General features: G+C 52.5%; 1 protein-coding gene across 1 annotated transcript in view; it reads right to left on the bottom strand.

Moving 5' to 3' along the window:
* The window catches only part of PSD2 (pleckstrin and Sec7 domain containing 2), an 80,501-nt gene extending 60,370 nt beyond the window's left edge, over positions 1–20,131 (bottom strand). The window contains exon 1 of the mRNA XM_077186500.1: positions 19,977–20,131. The gene's annotated coding sequence lies outside the window, so the exon portion shown is untranslated. The remainder of the gene's footprint in view (positions 1–19,976) is intronic.
* Between the last annotated feature and the right edge of the window lie 878 nt (positions 20,132–21,009).

The following is a 21,009-nucleotide window of genomic DNA, read 5'->3' as shown; positions in this document are numbered from 1 at the left end:
TAACCCTGCAACACAGTCCTCAGGTGAAATAATGTCCTGGAGCAGCTCAGCAGAACATGGCCAGAGAGATCCTTCCAGCAGGGATACCCCAGCACAGCACACAGGGTTGTTTGCCAGGGATAGGATTGGTAATGAACCATGTAATGAGCCACCCTGCAGCTACACTCAGGACTTTTCCAACAAATGCAAGTGTGAGTGAAGGTTACTGTGCTGGAGAGACACAAAAATGGACCTTGTGGCCACAGTCAAGAAGCTGGGCAAATCCAGATGTGGGGCTTTTAACCTCCCACAGGGTCCCTTCATCAAAGAAATTTGATTAACACCATCATAAAAGTCTGTGCTGCTGCTCTTTCTGATCAACTCTAAATGTATTTGTAATCAAACAATTATCAGGTTAGGGTACTTTAACAAAAAAAAAATTAAAATATAAAAGCACAATCAATATTTATCAGTCTGTTGTGCTGTCCAGTTCTGAAGGCAAGGAACAAAATCCAATTTCTGCTCAGCTGGTCCTAGGAAATGACATTTTGCAGCATGAGAAAATGAGGTTCTAGTTTCTAAGAATATATCCACTGGTGGGTTCCAAATAACTGTGTTATCAATCATTCTGCTCCTGGGAATGAGTGTATCAACAGCTGGATTCAGGGAGAAACCTCCTCTGCTCCCCTTGGCAGGGGAGTGAGCCTGTTCCTGTCATTGATTGGGCATTCCCAACAGCAACAAGGCACAGAGATTTCTCCTGCTACATCTCTGTCAGGTGCCTCCAATATGTCATAATATTTTCTTCCAATTAAGAAAACTCCCAAACTCCAGCGATTCTGTGTGTGCTGCTGAACTGTCTGGATTTTTTGCCACCTGTGACACGAGTTCTCTGAGGAAGAAGGAGCATCCTGAGGCAAGGACACCTTCCCTCCACACCAGCATCAGTGGAGCCACCCCTCAAGCCCCCAGACAAGCCAAAGCATCCCCTGTGAGCCTGCCAGGCAGCAGGGAACTGCAGGCACCACAAGTAAACACTGCCAACACCTGCACCAGACAGACCATGGGAATGCTCCAGCTAGGCTGAAAGCACAGGGGGACACCTGGGAGAAAGGTATGGTCCTGAGAGGGTTCATGTTCCTGTAGCCCCATGGGATCCACCAAACCTGAGCTCCAAGGCTGGCAGCTCCACACACTCTGCTCCCCCTTTGCTCTGAGTGGAGCAGACAGGACCACCTACCCTGCAGCCCCACAGGCTTTATTGACTTCCTTCACCATTTAAAAAGTGCCCTAACTGCAGCTTAATGCCTTTGCTTTTGAAGTGCTGAATCCCCATTGCAAAGAGTTTTCCAGCCATGCCCTGCTCTTGATGCTTGCTGTGGCACACAAGGGCACTTCTGGGTGCTGCTCAGCCTTCTCAGTTTTTGTTCTGAACCCACTGCTAGTGTTCTTTTATACCCAGGAATGAGCATGCTTCCATGTCCTCACACAGCTGTTTTTCTCAGGAAATCCCTTGGATTTCCCAGCTGGGATTCACTAATTTTTAGTACAAGCCACTTTGCTGGAAGCCATAATTAGGAGAAATCTGTGTGAGGGCCTTGCTGCCTGCAGGTGGTGCAGACAGGGGGATGGGGAGGGGGATAACAGCCCCTCTGCAGAATAGGGGCCAGTCCTTGAGAGCCTTTGTCTGCATTTCTCTTACACTTCAGATCAGTTCTTTGTCCTGGGTGATGTCTGTCCTTGGAGATAAGGTTGGAAAGCCCACACCTGGAATTTCTGCATCCAGCTGGGCTCTCACAGGTGTAGGCAGAAGGCAGAGAGCTGCACCAAACACCTCACCCTGATACAAACTGTCCAACAGCAAAGTAACCCCCAGGTGAAACAACTCCAGTCCTGCACCTGAATGCTGTGTCTGGGGTCACCATTGGCTCTTCCTACACAGAAAAGCCCAGTGCCTTCAAGAATGTTCCCCTGGGAGTTTTTCTTTCCCCCCAGGCTGTGATCAGTTTATCTTGTGACCTCCTCTTGGATACAAACTCAAGTGAAACTTGTTTGGGGCTCCATAGGGGTCTGGTTTCCTGCTCCACAGTTCATCCCCTGAGCTCCTCAGTAACGTTCTGGCTGCTGGGCCAGGAGTCAGAGCTGAGTACCAGCCTGGCCAGCACAGCCACCAGAGCCCTCTGGCAGTCCCAAGGACAGTGTGCACTCATCTCCTGTGCAGGGATTAGTCATCTCCCTTGCCCACACTAAAGAAATCTCCATGTGCCATGGAGGATTTTGATTCCTTGCCCAGTGTAGGCATTTCTGCCTGGGAAATCCCAGCCTGGAATATAGGAGTCATCATTCCTGGCATTTCAGGTTTTGGCAAAAGGTAAGATTGATGGTGCTGGATGAGCACTCTGCTCACTCTCCATCTTCCTTCATGGGAGCTTTCAAATGAGTCACTGTCCTCCAAAACAGCATCCTTCCTCTGCCCACAAGGGTTTCTGAGTGTACGAATTTGCACTTGTCTTCCTGAGAGCCCACTGCTGACACAAAATCAGCTCCCCAAGCAGACCTGACCACTCAGAGCATCTGACTTGTCCTAATTTCAGTAACACTTAGTGTATGAAAACTGTATCCTCAGCAGCTGATGGGAGTGAGCAGGTCCTTGGAGGTCCCACAGGGAGTCTGGTGTTCTTCTGACTACAAGGGCTCTGCAGCATCTCTCCCATCTTTTATTGTACCCCAGTGCCAGGAGTCTCCCCCTCTCTGCCATCCATCATCTCACCTAAACAAATGCCATCCTCCTTTGTTGGCCTAACTTGACAGAATCACAGGATGGACTGGGTTGGGAAGGACCTTAAAGCCCATCCAGTTCCACTCTCTGCCATGGGACAGCTTCCATAACCCAGGAATAACTCAGGTTTCTCTGAGTCCAACCTGGCCTTGGACACTTCCAGGGATGGGGCAGCCACAGCTGCTCTGGGCACACCCTTCCCCAACATCCAGGTCCTGACATACATGAAAACATTCAAGGGAGTTCTTCTAGTCCTAGACATGTACAAACATTTCAAGGGAGTTCTTCTAGTCCTAGACATGTACAAACATTTCAATTTTCCAGTTGCCATTTAATGTGCTGCCTGGTTACTGCTGGAGCAAGCATCTTTCCATCCCCTCAGTAGGATATGGACCCATCAGGCTGCTCTTCTCCAGAGCTATGAAGCTTTGACTGGACACCTTTTTTATTTTTTTTTTTAGTACCAGAGCAGAGTCTTTACCAGCTTCATCTAAAACCAACATGCAGCATTTATTTTCTCTCTGACATCCATGTATATAAACACACACACATGCACACTCCCTAATAGTCCTTAATGCCACCAAACATAATTTTCATTGACTGCTCTTCCAGATTAGCCTTCCAGGTCTCTGCATTATGTAACAGTTAATTCATTGCTTTTGTTACCAAATCCCTTCTTTTCCTGTTTGGTGTTATTATTTCTGATTTCATCTTCCTTAACAATGATAGATTGTTAGCTAAGAATATCTTCAATGCCTGCAGAACTGTGTGCATGCTGTGGAGGAGACAGCATCTATCAAAGTTTTCTTGAACAACCCTCATTTAGAACACACATTATTTTTTCTTGTTTTTTTCCCCAATCATTTCTTGTTTGTAATTGTTCCCAACTTAGGAAAATTGACCACTTTCAAGTGCCTTGCATACATATTATCAATTTAGGATCACATTCTGCTCAGAACAAATGCAATTAGGGCATTTAAGCAACCATTAATTCTGAGTTCAGTAATCAATTCACCTTTATCTGTCCAACTGATCCAGAATCACACCAAATTCACTGCAATACTTTGGTAACAGAAAATTATCATCTGTCATTTTTGGAAACTGTGGGGCTGCACATTGGCAGCAGCATGAGTCCTTCAGCATCTATCCCTGAGGCTGAAAAGCTGTTCTGGGAACATGGATTTTCTTTCACTTTGTTATGAAGCTCTTTAGGGAAGCTGTTTGTCCATCCCCTCGTTCGATCCAGCACTCTGCAGGGATCCAGCTGCTGATCCACCCCAGCCTGAGGGCAAGAGCAACCCTTGGTGGAATATTTGGATCAGTTCTGCCTCCACTTCCAGGGTCCCGGCACAGGAAGGATGTGGAACTGTTGGAGCAAGCCCAGAGAGGGCACCAAGATGATCAAGGGGATGGAGCAGCTCTGCTGTGAGGAAAGGCTGAGAGGGTTTGGTTTGTTCAGCCTGGAGAAGAGAAGGTTGTGGGGTGACCTCATTGTGGCCTTCCAGCCCTTGAAGCATCTCCAAGAGAGCTGCAGAGGGATTTTAGAGGGTGTGAGGACTGATTTTGCTGGTGTGAGCAGGTTCTGGAGCACTGACATCAAGGGGCAGAGAGCAAAGGAAGGAAAATTTTCTGTTACCTGAGACAATCCAAGACAGAGAAAGTGAGGATGCTTCAGCTGTGGGAACAGAGACCCTGGATCTTCCAGGCCAAGGACTGCTCAGCCTGTAGGATGAGGTACAGTGAGCAAGGGCAGCAGAAAACTCAGGCCAAGGTACCAGGGAGCACTGACTCTGCTGGGAGGTGCTGCCCATCTGCCCTCACCTTTAAGGCTCATTGTCTGTCTGAGTCCAACCTAGGGGCCAGGCCCTCTGACTGATTTTTGAAAGTCTTGGGATAGGGAAAGGGGGATTAGAAATCATTTTCAAAGTTCTAAACCTGATTTCAATTCTATTCATAGAAACACAGGATGGTTTGGGTTGGTAGGGATCTTAAAGCTCTTCTTGTTCCACTCCCTGCCATGGGCAGGGACACCTTCCACTAAACCTGACTGCTCAGAGCCCTGTCCAACCTGGCCTTGAACACTTCCAGGGATGGAGTGTCAACAACTTCTCTATTGTCTTGTTAAATTTGAAAAAAAATTGTTGATAAACAGACATTTTCAGATGATGGAAAAGGGAATTCAAATGATCTGATGTTCCCTTTAAGCTCAGCAGCCAGGTCCTGGCTGGGAGAAATGTGGGACAGAAACAGGGGCCCTGGGGCTCCCACACCTGGGCTGCAGGGGGACAATTAGCAGTGATGAGGTTTTACATAAGCAGAATCCCAGCACCTTCTTTGCCCTGAGTGTTCCTGAGCTGCCAGAATGGGTTCAATAAGAGGGACATTTTGGGATGTTGATGGAGAGATGACACAGATGCCAATGAGCTACCATTAGCTCTGTGTGCCCTTAGGATATTGCAGCATTTAGTCTTGTGGAAATGACCACTGGAACTGGGACAGGAGCAGGAAGGGCGAGGCTGAAGCTGTTACAGACACCCAACAGCACTAATGGCACTGGAAGGGGCAAAGAGCAAATTATTCAGTGGCTGGGCTGGGAGAACAAACCAAAACTATTTCAGATAAAGCAATTAGTTACAGCCCAGTGTTTCACCTCTTTGAGCTGGGGGTCAGGGCAAGATAGTGATCTTCTGTAAGCAGGGAGATGAAAAACAGTTTGACAATTTAGGAAAAAATCAATTTCAGCAAACTATCAGAAGACCATTCACAATGAAGAACTACAACTGCAACTGCTATGACACGATTTCTTTTTCCCCTGTATGGAACTCCAGCAGGAACCTGTGAGCTTGTTGAGCCAACAAAATATATTTCATTTGCAAAAAAAGTACTTAAATTTTTTTTTTTCCATTCATTTCACTTCCAGATATTTTTCTTCTGTTCTAGCTGAGCTGAGTTTCTCTGAGGCACCACCAAGGGAGAGTTTACTACATAGGGACTGGGAAGGAAGCTGAGGTAGGTCTGGAAAGGCTGCATGGGCACATCTGCTGTTGCATCACTGATGCCATCAAGGGCACAGCCACAACCAGGCTTCCTTTCTCCATCCTTCCAGCCATTTACAGCTAATCTCACCAGGGCTGGAGTTTTTCCAGCCTCTGGATCACAGGTTAGGTTCCCATGGAGCTGGTGCCCCTGGGGCTGCTCCTCACCATGGCACAGAGGATGGAGCTGTGTTTCCAGAGCTTATCCCTCCTCAGCCACAGGCCAGGAGGGACTGAGATGCAGTTAAGTAGTTCCCCAGCCTGCACTACTTTTTAGCTCAATTTCCATTTCCTAAACCACTGCTGACGTCTGTCTAAATAATCATTATCTCCACAACCACGCTGAGTTTTAGCTTTGCTGAGCATCTCACAGCAGATTTGGAGCTTTGGAAAGGATGCTGAGCTTAAGAAGCTGCTGCTCTGTGTGTCTGTCCCATCTCACTGGCTGTTTTTGCCAATGCACACACAAACACACACCCTACGTGCATGTGTGCTCTCTTTCATGTGAGCTGCCTAAGTGGGTACTTGCTGTCAGATCTTCCAAGCCACAGCACATTTTTAATCAGTCAGATAATTCAATCATTCATTTCAGACCTGCTCTGCACAGCTGTCATTTGCAAGCATCAAAGCTTCTCTGTCAAAAAAAACCACACAGGCTGGGGGCTCATTCAGGCATTGCTGTTTCAAAGTGCTGAGGGGGGTGCAAAGAAAAAGAACCAACAGGATGGATTAAATGAACTTATTAGAAATACTTCTGAAGCTACCACCCAACCATCCTCAGCAGACAACAATGGCATGGCACAAGGGCAGCTCAGGCATCTGCAGGATTTGTAAGGTATTTGCAAATCTCACTCTTACACTGCAGAGTGGGGAGAATGGAGGCGGGGGGTGTCACATGAAGCTTCCTGCCTGAGATGCTCAAAGCCACCGAATGGGATTTGGATGTCTGATTCTCATTAAAATTAATGGAAATTGGGTGCCCAGACCTACAGGCAGCTTTCAAAAGCTGAGTCTCCATTTATAATTAATGTTCCCAACAGAATGACTAAATATTTATACAATAGTTCACATTATATGCAAAGTGGGAAAGGTGCCTCTTGGAAGATCAGGGACCCAGAGAAGGAGGATCTGATGGGGTGTCAGGCTTAATCCACGTTGTCTCTTGTTTAAAGCTCTTCTACTTGCAAATCTCCAGCAGCTCCCATTGGATGAGCACCTGGGTGGTAGCTCAGCAACGATGAAGTTCTCAGGCTACAATGCAGCAAATTGAAATGGCAGATTAACAGCTTTTCTGGGTTCTTTTTCTCTCCCTCCCCACAGCTCTGACTTCCTTCATCAACTCACTTCATCTCTGTAAATCCCAATTTCCAGTATGAAAACTGCTCAGTGCTGTTGTAGGAGTGCAGTGGAGCTCCAGCCACGAGCACTGCCCTGGTCAGAGGTGCTGTGGGTGGGAGAAGCCAAGGAGAAGTGATTCTGATGTGTCACCAGGCATGAGCAGAGCCATGGCCGGATCTGCTCCACTGCATTTGCTCTGGAGGGATGGAGTAATTCAGGGTACAAAGCTGGGGCTTGGATCTGAGGGTGTTTGGGGGATCTGTGCTCTGGGGTAAAAGCTTGGAAATCCTGCAGGAAAAGTTCAAAGGAAACAAATCCTGTCCTGGTTTGTCTGTCCCTGGAGGAAACCCTTCTTCAGCTGGACCATCTCTAAATCTGCCCCAGCTGATCCACTGAGAGGGTGTCCATGGGAGCTTGGGCTTCATGCACCAGCAGCCTCAGAAGAGCTCCTGGGCTGGGCTCAAGACAAACACTCAGGGTGGGCTTGATGATCACAGTGTTTTACAGAGCCTTAATCAAGGAGATTCAACTCCTCCAACCTTTGAAAATCAGTCTTTTAACTTTATTCTTCCTTACTTTTCTATTCTTCTCATCTAAAGCCACCAGATGGAGAAAATCTGCTGACTCAGGGAATATGGAGACAGCTCCAGTCTGCTCCCCTCTTGGGCACCTCTGGGTTTGTCAAGCCCTGACAAATGAACTGAGAGCTCACATCTGTGGGTCTCCAGCTTCTAGGGTGTGAGCTGTAGCTCCAGCTTCACTGAAAGGACACAAAGCTCAGCCAAAGGACAAGTGATGTGCTCTGTGTCCATGGACAAACACCCTCCGCTACAAAGGGTTTACTCCCACTCTTTAGCCTCTGGTCAGCTGGCTCTCCTCTGCTACCCTGGAAATCATCAGTAGCTCATGTTGCCTTTCCACATCACCTGGGGTGTCCTACACAGGTCTTTCTCTGGCTCTCCTGGCCCTCCTGACCATATCTCACAGCACAACATGGGCTCTGTTTGGTGTCAAGGCTGGTCTAGCACAGCTACACAAAGCTGTCTCATGGGATCACAGAACATGCTGAATTGGAAGGGACCCACAAGGATCATCCAGTCCAGCTCCTGGCTCTGCACAGACACCCCAGCAATCCCCCCTGTGCCTGGGAGTGTTGTCCAAACACTCCTGGAGCTCTGGCAGCCTTGGGACTGTGACCATTCCCTGGGAAGCCTGGGCAGTGCCTTATCTCCTCTGGGGGAAGAACCTTTCTCTGATATCCGACCTGACTCTCCCAATGCAGCCCCAGCCATTCCCTTGGGTTCTGTCACTGTCCTTGGTGCTGCCCCTCTGCTTCCCCTCATGAGGAAACTGCAGGCTGCCTTCAGGGCTCTCCTCAGCCTCTTCTGCTCCAGGCTGAAGAAGCCAAATGCCCTCAGCAGTCACCACAGCATGGAGGTGACCATGAGCTGCAGCCACATCTCCTGAGCCCCACAGCCCATGGGGCAGGGCAAAGGGGAGGCAAAGGCACATTCCCCAATGAAACCATGACCAGTCTGTGTGGCATGGCACATTCACTGCTCCATGGTTTGCTCCCTAGTGAAACAGTCAGCTTGGCAAGACAAAAATAAATGCAAATTCAAGGCTTAGAGCTGTTGTCCCCAGATAAGAAGCCAGGAGTGCATCAAGGACACATAAAGAGCAAAACAGCTTAATTTTCCCAGTGAATACCTGTCTGCTTATTTTTTAATTAAACAACAGCTGGGTGTAGACTTGTGAGACAGCAGAGGGATCCCAAGACAGAGGAGATAGGTGATCTACACATGTGAGGATGTAAACCCTTCCTAGCACAGAGAGTGTGGCAGCTGAGCCTGGCAGAATCTGCTCCATCACTGAACCCTTCACTGCAACAAGCTTCTGCAAAGGCTCCCTCATTTTTTGAGCATTTAAACCCAGAAGCAATTACATCCTCTGAATCACAGCCAATACCTCATCCTGTCAAACAGACAGGGGTCATGGGCAGGCATTTTAGGAGCAGGTTGGAGAAACCTCTGCTGGCACTGGCCTACAAAAGGACTGGCCCCATCTTTGGGCATGAACATGGACTAGGCCACCTCTGAAAGTTCCTGCCAGTCCCCTGCAGGTCTGTCACTTGTTGATAGATGTGTAGGTAAAAGTCTGAAGGTCTCTTTTTTCTTATCACACAGACTCAGGAAGAGATTTCCCCATCCAGAGATGCCTCAGGCCTTGGCCATGGAGGGAGGGCTGAGAACCCTGGCAGAACCTTGGCCTTGCTCCCAGAGCCAAGCCTGCATGCCTGTGGCACAAGAGAGGTTACAGAGAAAAGACTGGGACCAAAGGCTCAAACTGCTCAGCCCAGTAATGCCTCAGACCCCAAACCAATGGTCCAACCACCATCCTGAGCCACAGACAGGAATCACAGAATTACAGAAGGGTTTATGTTGGAGGGACCTTAAAGATCAGCCAGTCCAACCCCTGCCATGGGCAGGGACACCTTCCACTATCCAGGGTACTCCAAGCCCTGTCCAACCTGGCCTGGGACACTTCCAGGGATCCAGGGGCAGCCCCAGCTGCTCTGGGCACCCTGTGCCAGGGCCTGCCCACCCTGCCAGGGAACAATTCCTGATTCCCAATATCCCATCCATCCCTGCCCTCTGGCAGTGGGAGCCATTCCCTGTGTCCTGTCCCTCCATGCCTTGTCCTCAGTCCCTCTCCAGCTCTCCTGGAGCCCCTTTAGGCTCTGAGCTCTCCCTGGAGCTTCTCCTCTCCAGGTGAGCACCCCCAGCTCTCCCAGCCTGGAGCCCCCATGCTGGGAACAGAGCTGTGCTCCCAGGGAGAGCTGTGCAGGCTGCTGCTCCCTCAGACTGCCCTAGATTGGAGTGGGTAAGCTCCTTTCTGAAGGAAGATAATTGCTCTATTTAAAACTAAGTGGTTCAAGGAGAAAAACACAGGTAAGAGGGCCTGATGCTGTGAGCCTGGGGTGGGAAACAGGAGAGTGCAGGGCAGAGCAGCTGCACATCTGCATTGCTGGATGGTGAAAGTGATGCATGAAAAGCAGCAGTCAGGCTGTCACTGTGTCCCCAGCCCAGCCAAACTGGTGCTGCTGGAGAGAGCAGAGACCAAGCAGGGAGAAGTTGGTGTCCCTACTTGGAGTCCTGAGCTGCAAGGCTGAACATCCTTAAAATACAGAAGGGAAAAGTCTCAGATGGAACAAAGATCCTCTGTCTCTTCTCACCTGTCCCTTCTCCACCTGCAAGTTCAGGTTTTGTGGCCATAAAGGAGGTTCCCAGAACACTCTGGCTCAGCCCTGTAGGCCAGGTCTGAGAACCGGCATTGAGCTGATTCCTCAGGTTTAGCTTTTATATTTTCAGATTCTGTGCTGCTCTAGTGTGTAAGTCTGGGCTTCATATGAGGGGATGGTGAGCTCTCTCACAGAGTAGGGAGACAAAACATTTCCTGCTCTAGCTGGGGACCAAGGACAAATGATCCAAATCTCAGCCCCAAGAGCAGAAACAACATGGGCTGGAGAAAACCAAGAAGGATGGGATCTCATGGGCTAAAGCTGTAACTGGACAATTGGCTCCAATATGCAAATGGATCATAACTTATAAAAGTGAGAGACCCTGTGACCAGTCAACCATTTTTTGTGGCCCTTTTGGGTTGTGCTGCCCAAGGTGGATCCACTGAGGCCTCTTAATAAATCCCTACTTTATTCTTAAGCTCCATCTAGTCCCTGCTCTAGGTCAGCCTTCACAAGGCATCAGAGCAACCTGGCCATACAGAGGGACAGCCCCACCATGGGGACAGCCCCACCATGGGGACACCCCCAAAATGGGGACAGCCCCACCTTGGGGACAGCTCCCACTATGGGGACAGCCCCACCTTGGGGACAGCCCCCACCATGGGGACAGCCCTCAAAATGGGGACAGGCCCCACCATGGAGGCAGCCCCACAATGGGGACAGTTCCCACTATGGGGACAGCCCCAAAATGGGGACAGGCCCCACCTTGGGGACAGCTCCCACTATGGGGACAGGCCCCAGCATGGGGACAACCCCACAATGGGGACACCCCCACCATGGGGACAGCCCCACCATGGGGACAGCCCTCAAAATGGGGACAGCCCCACCATGGGGACGGCTCCCACCATGGGGACACCCCTACCATGGGGACAGCCCCCGAAATGGGGACAGCCCCACAATGGGGACACCCCCACCATGGGGACAGCCCTCAAAATGGGGACAGCCCCACCATGGGGACAGCTCCCCTGGAAGCTGCTCCAGGGAAAGCAGTGGCTGCTTTGGCAAACCATCTCCCAGAGCAAAGGCCAACAAAGAGGAGCAGACAACAACAGAGCCATTAATAAGGGCAAGCCTGGCATGTCCCTGGACCCCCTCTCCACTGTGATCAGAGGTTTCAACAGGCAAGCACAGAAGAGGCCTCTTCAGCAGAGTTTTGTCTTTGCTGCTTAAAATTCCATGGCTCCCCTTTCCAAGTGGGCAGGAAAGAAACAGTTTTTGTACTTTCACTGCCCACCCCCCTGGTCCCCATTTGTATGGAGGAAACTCTGGCCTGAACCTGGCAGGCTCTGGGCTGCATGGGAAGGACACCAAGAGGCTTGAAGGATGCATCAGCTGACTCCTAGGGCCAGCACTGGGCTGGTAGGGACAGGTCCTGTCTGAAGGTCACTTGGAGGGAGGTCAGAGAGACACATTTGATGCTCAGCAGCATTTTTTGCACCAGGATCAGCCTGGGAACAGCTCCCAGCTTCCCCCAGGTGGGCGTCCCTGCTGCTTCTCCCCTCCTCTCTGCACAGGGCAGAGCCATGCTGCTGGCAGGTCTGCTGCTCATCCATCCACACACGAAGAAAATGTGCACTGGGTGAGCACAGCCATGGCCTGCCTTCAGGCAGCATCTCAAGACAATGACGTCAAACCCATTTTTGGGGGACCCTGTGACCTGGAAACAACAGTGGAAGCACTCAGCTGGCCCCTCATACAGGACCTGAATATTATTTGTGCAAAATGTTGCTTTCAAGCCAAGGCTGGCTGCACTGTCTCGTCTGAGAGCCATTTGCTGTCATGTCTGGTCAGAGTTAAGGTTACTGAGAATGTTCATGACACATTTTCCCTCACAGACAGCCAAGGCCCCTCTTCTGCACAACAAGAACCCAGAAGAAGCAGAAGGATGCAATAAATGGCCTACAATGCTTTGTTCCCCTTAAAATAGTTTTGCAGCTGAGAATGCACAGCTGTAACTTAGCACGAGTGTCTGGAGAAGAGAAGCCCTCAGGCCTTGCCTGGGTGACCCTCCCATCATGTCTGTGGCTCCCTGCAGCCACTGCTTCCACTGCCAACCTCAGCTGGCCAAGCTGCAGAGCCAGAATCGAGGAACCACGGAAGGGTTTGGGTTGGAATCGACCTTAAGGGTCCATTCCATGGGCAGGGAAATCTTCCACTATCCCAGGGTGCTACAAGCCCCTTCCAACCTGGCCTTGAACACTTCCAGGGATGGGGCAGTCACAGCTCCTCTGGGCACCCTGTGCCAGGGCCTTCCCACCCTCACAGGGAAGAATTCCTTCCTAATATCTAATCTAAACCTACTCTGTCAGTTTGAAGCCTTTCCCCCTGTCCTGTCACTGCAGGCCCTTGCCCAAAGTCCCTCTCCAGCTCTCTGGCAGCCACTGCAGGTACTGAGAGGCCACAGCAAGGTCACACTGAAACCTTCCCTTCTCCAGGCTGAGCAATCCCAATTCTCTCAGCCTTTCCTCCTACAGGAGGTGTTTCTCTCCTATGAGACACAAGGGACTCTGCTGCCAAGCCACCCCTTCCCTCCCTGTGTCCTGCAGCCCCTCTCTCACAGCAGCTCATCCTGTGAGCCTTATCCTGGCCACACTCAGCCCTTTGTCTCTCAGGATGGGCTCAGAACTCTCCAAAGCCAACCAAGCGGGTCCATCCCCTCATTAGCTCACAGGGCCTGTCTCCCTTGATTAGATTGTGCTGACTCTGCTTGCACATCACACTTGCTGCTCTAGATGCAGGGACACTGGGGCATTTCCAGCTGGGACACAGACAAAAGGAGGAGATAGCAGAGCCTTGGTTACCACCAGAGCAATTCAGGACAAATAATTAGAGGCTTTCATGGCTAATTGGATCTGTACTGTCAATCCAGGACAGGAGATGCCTTAACCCACACTGCCTGCCTGAGATTGCTAAGCAGGCCAGAAATAAACTGCAGCACTGGTCCAAACCTCATCAGCCTTCAGCTTCCACCCTGTGTGCTCCCTGCCAGCCCTGCTACAGCCCAGCCTGTCCAACAGGGCTCTCCAGCTCCCCTGCCCTTTTCCACAGCCCCCAGCCAGGCCAGGACACCTGGAGTCCCCCTGGGCCAGCTGAGAGGCCTCTGACACACTGACCTCAGTGTCTCATGGCTGGCTTGAACAAGAAGCTGCAGTTTTCGAACTGAAGTCGAAGTGTGAGTGAAGAAGAGGTTGGGAAGAGGCAGAGACAGAGATCAGGGCTAGCAGGGACTGGCAGTCCAAGGTGTTTTCCAAGAAAGGCTTGGGATTTGGCAGTTCCCAGACTTAAACCTGCCTCTTTGCAGCTGCAGGACAAGGCTCCATTGCCATTTCCCTGAGAGAGAGCTCAGTCCTCTCCTTCTCTGCCCAAACCTCCCTTCCAGATCCTGGGAGTGCTGGTGCTTGAAGATATGATGTAAAAACAAGAGCAAACACCTTCCCCTGACTGCCAGGCACCCAGACCCTTCCCCCTGAGCACCTGATGATCTTCAGGGAGCCTGGGTGCCTGAGCTCATGCCCTGTGTGCAAGGCTGGAGGCTGTGCAAGGAAACACAGCAGAGAGAAATGGCTTGTGTTGCTTGGGACCACGACCTGCACAGCTTCTGCCACTGCCAGGGGAAAGCCTGGCACGGGACACGGAGGAAAGCAAAGTCACAAAAAGGACAGGGCCAGGCAAAAATAGAATAACCTACTTGAAAGTAGGACAACATCCCCAAAGAGCAGGACATCTGGTCACTGCAGCAGGAGCAGCAAATGCAGAGCAGGCAGCTTGGCCACGCACATCTCCCCTGATGGAGACAGCCAGTGCAGATGTGTGGTGGGCCCAGGCAAACAGCTGGAATGTGCAGTCCCAAGCAAAGCAGAGCAGCTCTCAGTGTCTCTGAGATGACTTCTAGACTTGCTGCTGCCAGTCAGTCTGTCAGTCTGTCTGTCCTGCCCAGAGCAGTGTCCCACCCCCAGGAGCCTGTGGGATGTGTGCCCAAACCAGCAGCTGATCCCTTCTATCCCATTTGCTAAACACGGGGTTCTGCAAGAAATGATCACCAAAAAGACAAAACAGAAGGAGATTCCCCACGTGCCAGACCACTGACATGCCAAACATGTTTAATGCTCCCTGCTCCAAGGCCATCCCTCCCCTGGCTCCAGCCCACCCTCCTCTGCTGCACTCCCTGGCCCCAGCACCTTCCCCCAGCCAGGCTGACAGCCCCAGCAGAGCCCAGCTCAGAAAGGACAAGGTTAAGGAGTGAATAAATTCATCCCTGAGCCTGTATTAGCACCTTCACAAGCTCCACAGCCTCAGGCTGCAGCTAGGCCAGGCAGGATGGGTGTTTTGGAAGGAAATAACAAAGTGCAGATGGGGGCTCACCAAAGGAGCCCCAGTGCTCCTTGCAGAGAGGAGTTAACACCACATCTCTGCTCCTGGGCCAGTTTCCTACCCAGCCTTGGCAGGACAGGCAGTTTTCTTGGCTTAGGACCCTGTGCTGGAACGGAAACTCAGAGATCAGGTCTCAGGACACCATTCAAAGCCCTGCTCCTTGTTCCTGCCCTCAAAGGAGGCAGTAGGAAACCATCCAGGTCCCTTTCCAGAAAGCTTTAAGCCTCTCCTCTCCAGAGGGAGGTGTCCCTGCCAGGTGTGTAAACTCAGACTTGCCAAAAGCAGCCTTGAGGTGAGGAGTGACCCCAGCATCCCCCTGAGCTCAGGTGAGTGTTCCTGGACTAACCTGATGGCTGAGCCCACCCTGAGACAAGCCAGAGAGATCATTTTGCCAGGATCCCCATGTCAGACCCCTTTAAATCTGTCCCCCACAATGACCTTTTGGAGTTGAGGAGCTCAGCCCCTCACTCTGAGCTGGGAGGGTCTGCACACCAGCCTGGAACTGAGCTGAGAGGTGAAGAAAGGTTCCTCTGGTCTTTGCTAGGGCGGCTACAGTGGCTTTCAGAGAGGAAAAGGCTTTTGGGGTAGGAGGAGGGATCAGGCAGAGCAGGGAGGCAGGAGGATGATCTGCCTTGCCCTGGGGCAGTGTCACAGCCCTTCCCCAGGAGGAGCAGTGTGGGACAGGGAGAGCTGGGGCTGGATGAAGCCCAGGGGTGACACAAAACACAGGGAGAGACCAAAACCCCCAGGCCAGGGCTGCCTGGGTCCCATCTTTGGGGTCAGGGTTGATGCCTTTGGGCTCCCAGCAGTGAAGCTCAGTTTTTCAGCAGCAGGGCGCAGGCACAGCTGGCTCTGAGCTCCCTGCAGGGGCACAGCCTGGCTGTTCACAGCCACTCACCACCTCAGCCAGCCCAGGAAACATCCCAGAAGCTCCCTCACACTTCATCAGTAACCCTTTTCCTGCCACACTGCTGCCAGCTGCTCCAGGAAGAAAGAAGCAAAAGCCTTTCCTGTGGGACAATGAATTTTTAACTCAGATTGTCTTTCATCCCGTGCAAAGGCATTTCAACTGAGGAATCACCTCAAAGCCACAGAGAAGAACTTAATTCTGGTGTGACCAACATTTTCCCCTTCATTAAAAAAGATATTTCAGAAAAGCAACCTCATTGATCAAACATTGTAATTCCCAGCCTGCCCTCTATCTCCCCCGAGGTAAATCTGCAAAGGTGGCAGCAGATCAGCTCCACTCTGATCCAAAATACCCACAGTGGGCTTGAGGCTGAGGACACCCCATGGCACAGAGGGCTGCTCCTCACAGCAAGAGCTTCCCATCCCACAGACACAGCAGCCCATGCCTGCAAACCTGCCAAGACTCTGCTGATTTTACTGCCCAGAAAGGCCTGACACCTTCCCTAATTGCTGTTCCTCAGACCAAGATGGCCTGCAAGGCAGCTTCAGTGGGGCTGTCCACATCACAGCTTTCTGTTTCTGCTTCTCAGCCTTCCCTCTACCCCAGGGCACTACAGCAAACACACATCTGAACAAGGGAATTCCACAACAGGGCTGCTGCTCCCTCCCCTGGCTCATGTTTTACACACCCCTGGTTGAAGGGTGTTTCTGAAAGCTGAGCCTGCTCCCTCACACAGAAAGCTGGAGACACACTGGACAAGGAAGCAGCTGGCCAGGAACCTGAGTGCAGAAATATCCTTGCAGCAAACTCTCTGTCAGGCCTCAAATCCTCCAAAACCCCTTCCCTGAGCAGCCTGAGAGGAATTGCAGCTTTGAGATAGCGTGAAACCACTTGAGCACAAACTTAATCCTGCAGTGCTCCATCCTGGAGGCTCTCAGGGAAGAGCAGCCTCCTTCAGCTCAGCTCCTGTCACTTCTCCCAGCAGCACCGGTGAGAGGATGCTGTTCCCTGGGGTGAGCCTCAGGCACTGCTGGGCTCAAAGAGAGGGGGCATGGAGTGCCTTGAGCAGCCTGTCCTGCACCCTGATGCTGGTCCAGGGCATGGCACAGCCCAGGAGCACCCCCATCCCTCCTGCACGGGGGTAACACAGCCCCAGGGGCACCCCCATCCCTCCTGTACTGGGGTAACACAGCCCGGGGGCACCCCCATCCCTCCTGTACTGGGGTAACACAGCCCCAGGGGCACCCCCATCCCTCCTGTACTGGGGTAACACAGCCCGGGGGCACCCCCATCCCTCCTGCACGGGGGTAACACAGCCCAGGAGCATCCCCATCCCTCCTGTACTGGGCTAACAGAGTCCCAGGAGCATCCCCATCCCTCCTGTACTGGGGTAACACAGCCCCAGGGGCACCCCCATCCCTCCTGTACTGGGGTAACCCAGCCCAGGAGCACCCCCATCCTTCCTGTACTGGGGTAACACAGCCCCAGGGGCACCCCCATCCCTCCTGCACGGGGGTAACAGAGCCCAGGGGCACCCCCATCCTTCCTGTACTGGGGTAACAGAGCCCCAGGAGCACCCCCATCCCTCCTGTACTGGGGTAACACAGCCCAGGGGCACCCCCATCCCTCCTGTACTGGGGTAACACAGCCCCAGGAGCACCCCCATCCCTCCTGTACTGGGGTAACACAGCCCCAGGAGCACCCCCATCCCTCCTGTACTGGGGTAACAGAGCTTGAGGGCACCCCCATCCCTCCTGTACTGGGGTAACACAGCCCCAGGGGCACCCCCATCCCTCCTGTACTGGGGTAATAGAGCCCCAGGAGCACCCCCATCCCTCCTGCACGGGGGTAGCACACAGTACACAGGGTACTCTAAAAACTCACTATTTCCTTTTTTTTTTTTTTTTAAATTTATTTTTTTCGGTTAACTGATACCAATGTAATGTAATTTGCATCAACTGAAATATTTCATTTGCTTTTCTACTTTTCCAGAAAGAAATACTCTTTGTAAGTGACTTGCACTAAAAATGTCAGTTTAGGGATGGGTCCCTGGAGAGCACTTTAGGAAGGACTTGGGATGCAGGAGCACCCCCATCCCTCCTGCACCACCCCTCCTGCATGTGGGTAACACACAGTACACAGGGTACTCTAAAAACTCACCATTTCCTTTTTTTTTTTCTTAATTTATCTTTTTTAAACTTATTTTTATGGTTAACTGGAGCCAATGTAGTTCACATCAGCTGAAATATTTCATTTGCATTTCTACTTTTCCAGAAAGAAATACTCTTAGCAAGTGACTTGCACTGAAAGTGTCAGTGTAAGGATGGGTCCCTGGACAGCATTTTCCACCTGGCTCTGCAGGGAGGATTTGGGATGCAGGAGCACCCCCATCACTCCTGCATGGGGATAACACAGCCCCAGGAGCACCCCATCACTCCTGCATGGGGGTAACACACAGTACACAGGGTACTCTAAAATCCCACCATTTCCTTTTTTAATTTTTTTTTTATGATTAACTGGAACCAGTGTATTTCACATCAGCTGAAATATTTCATTTGCATTTCTTCTTTTCCAGAATGAAATACTCTTTGCAAGTTACTTGCACTGAAAATGTCAATTTAGGGATGGGTCCCTGGACAGCATTTTCCACCTGGCTCTGCAGGGAGGATTTGGGATGCAGGAGCACCCCCATCCCTCCAGCATGGGGATAACACATTCCCAGGAGCACCCCATCACTCCAGCACAGGCTGAGCACCCCATCTCTCCTGCATGGTGCACTCTAAAAACTCACCATTTCCTTTTTAAAATTTTTTTATGGTTAACTGGAACCAATGCAGTTCACATCAACTGAAAACTTCCATTTGCATTTCTACTTTTCCAGAGAAAGAAATACTCTTTGTAAGTGACTTGCACTAAAAATGTCAGTTTAGGGATGGCTCCCTGGACAGCACTTTCCACCTGGCTCTGCAGGCAGGACTTGGCATTTTGGCATGCAGGAGCACCCCCATCGCTCCTGCCCGGGGGTTACACAGCTCCGGGGCACCTCCTTCCCTTTGGTACAGGGTGCAAGGATAACACAGCCTGGGGGCACCCCAGGTGTGGGACAACACAGCCCCAGGAGCAGCCTCCTCTCTCTGGCACAACCCGGGGACACCCCCATCCCTCTGAGGACAGCACAGCCCTGGAACAGCCCCTTCTCTCCATCCCCGGGGGCACCTCCATGGCCCCTGGACAGAGAATAACACAGGGATGGCACGGGGGGGACACAGCCCGGGGACACCCCCATTCCTGGAACACGGGGACACCCCGATCCCTCCAACACAGGGATAACACAGCCCAGGGACATCCCCATGCCTCGAGAACGGGGATAACACAGCCCAGGGACACCCCTATCCCTCAAACACAGGGATAACACAGCCCAGGGACACCCCGATCCCTCCAACACAGGGATAACACATCCTAGGGACACCCCTATCCCTCCAACACAGGGATAACACAGCCCAGGGACACCCCGATCCCTCCAACACAGGGATAACACAGCCCAGGGACACCCCGATCCCTCCAACACAGGGATAACACAGCCCAGGGACACCCCTATCCCTCGAGCACGGGGATAACACAACCCAGGGACATCCCCATGCCTCGAGAACGGGGATAACACAGCCCAGGGACACCCCTATCCCTCCAACACAAGGGATAACAGCCCAGGCACACCCCTATCCCTCAAACACAGGGATAACACAGCCCAGGGACCCCCCTATCCCTCAAACACAGGGATAACACATCCTAGGGACACCCCTATCCCTCCAACCCAGGGATAACACAGCCCAGGGACACCCCGATCCCTCCAACCCAGGGATAACACATCCCGGGGACATCCCCATGCCTCGAGCACGGGGATAACACAGCCCAGGGACACCCCCATCCCTCCAGAGCTAACACAATCCAGGGGCAGCTCTATGCCGCCGGCATGAGGATAACGCAGCTTGGAGGCGCCTCAATCTCTCCAGCACGGGGATAACACAACCCCACGGGCATCCCCATCCCTCCGGCATGAGGGACAACACAGCCCGGCTATCTCTCCGCCACTAGTGTGCCATAACCCCGGCAGCACCTCCGTCCATCCGTCCATCCGTCCATCCCCCCGGCACGGAAACCGGGAGCTGAACCGCCCTCCCGACCCCGCCGCTCCCGCCGAGGCGGAGATGCTGCTCCGGCCGGGAGGCACACGCTCACTCCCTCTCTCCCTCCCTCACCCCGTACCTGCTCGCCGTGCCCGGCTCCCCGGGCGGGTGCGGGGACGCGGCCCCCGGGACGCGGCCATGGGGGGAGCGGCACCGAACCGGCACCGAACCGGGACCGAACCGGGACCGCGAGCGGCGCCGGCACCGGGCCCGCCGCGCTGCAGCGCCCGCCGCGCCCGCTGGGGGGCGACAGAGGGCACGGCCGGCCCCTGCTGCCCCCTGGCGGCCGCGGCGCGCACGGACAGGGCCCTCCCGGAGGAGCGAGAACCCCGCTTGGGTGGGGGGAGAACAGCGGGAGAACCCCGATTCTGTGGGGTGAGAACAGGGAGAGAACCCCGATTCTGTGGGGTGAGAACAGCGGGAGAACCCCGCTTGTGAGGGGTGAGAACAGCGGGAGAACCCCGCTTGTGTGGGGTGAGAACAGGAGAGAGAACCCCGCTTGTGTGGGGTGAGAACAGGGGGGAGAACCTCGATTCTGGGGTTGAGAACAGGGGGAGAACCCCGCTTGTGTGGGGTGAGAACAGGGAGAGAACCCTGCTTGTGTGGGGGGAGAACAGCGGGAGAACCCCGATTCTGTGGAGTGAGAACAGGGGGGAGAACCCCGATTCTGTGGGCTGGGAACAGGGGTGCTCCCCCTCCCGGAGGGGAACCCCACTTCTATGGGCTGAGAAATACTCACTTGGCCCTTTTTGTCTCCTCTCTTTTGATAGGGCAAGGAACTCATGAGGGGTCTGAAAGCCAGGGAGAAAAAGTCAGAGTTGATATGGGAGACAAATTTCAGGATATTTCCTCAGTGCAAGTTAAGTGGAAAACTGTGCCAGAGCCTGGATAGGGGAAATGGGGTGTCCTTGGCTGACACATATTGTGATTTTGCAGAGTAGCTGCCCCTCAGTACCACAGTAGGCATTTCTCCACCTCTGTGCAAGTCCTTTTAATGTTTTTCACAGTAACTCACACAGGCTAAACCCCCGTGGCGCTTTTGGGGCAGTCTGAGCACCTTGAGGGTCCTGTTGGTGGCGGAGGAGAGGCAGAAGAAGACAGGATGGGGCAGT

This window comes from Agelaius phoeniceus, chromosome 15 (genome assembly GCF_051311805.1).
Source record: "Agelaius phoeniceus isolate bAgePho1 chromosome 15, bAgePho1.hap1, whole genome shotgun sequence".
In the NCBI taxonomy this organism is placed as follows: domain Eukaryota; kingdom Metazoa; phylum Chordata; class Aves; order Passeriformes; family Icteridae; genus Agelaius; species Agelaius phoeniceus.
Note: the sequence above shows the minus strand (reverse complement) of the source record. Positions and strands in the feature narration are given on the sequence as shown.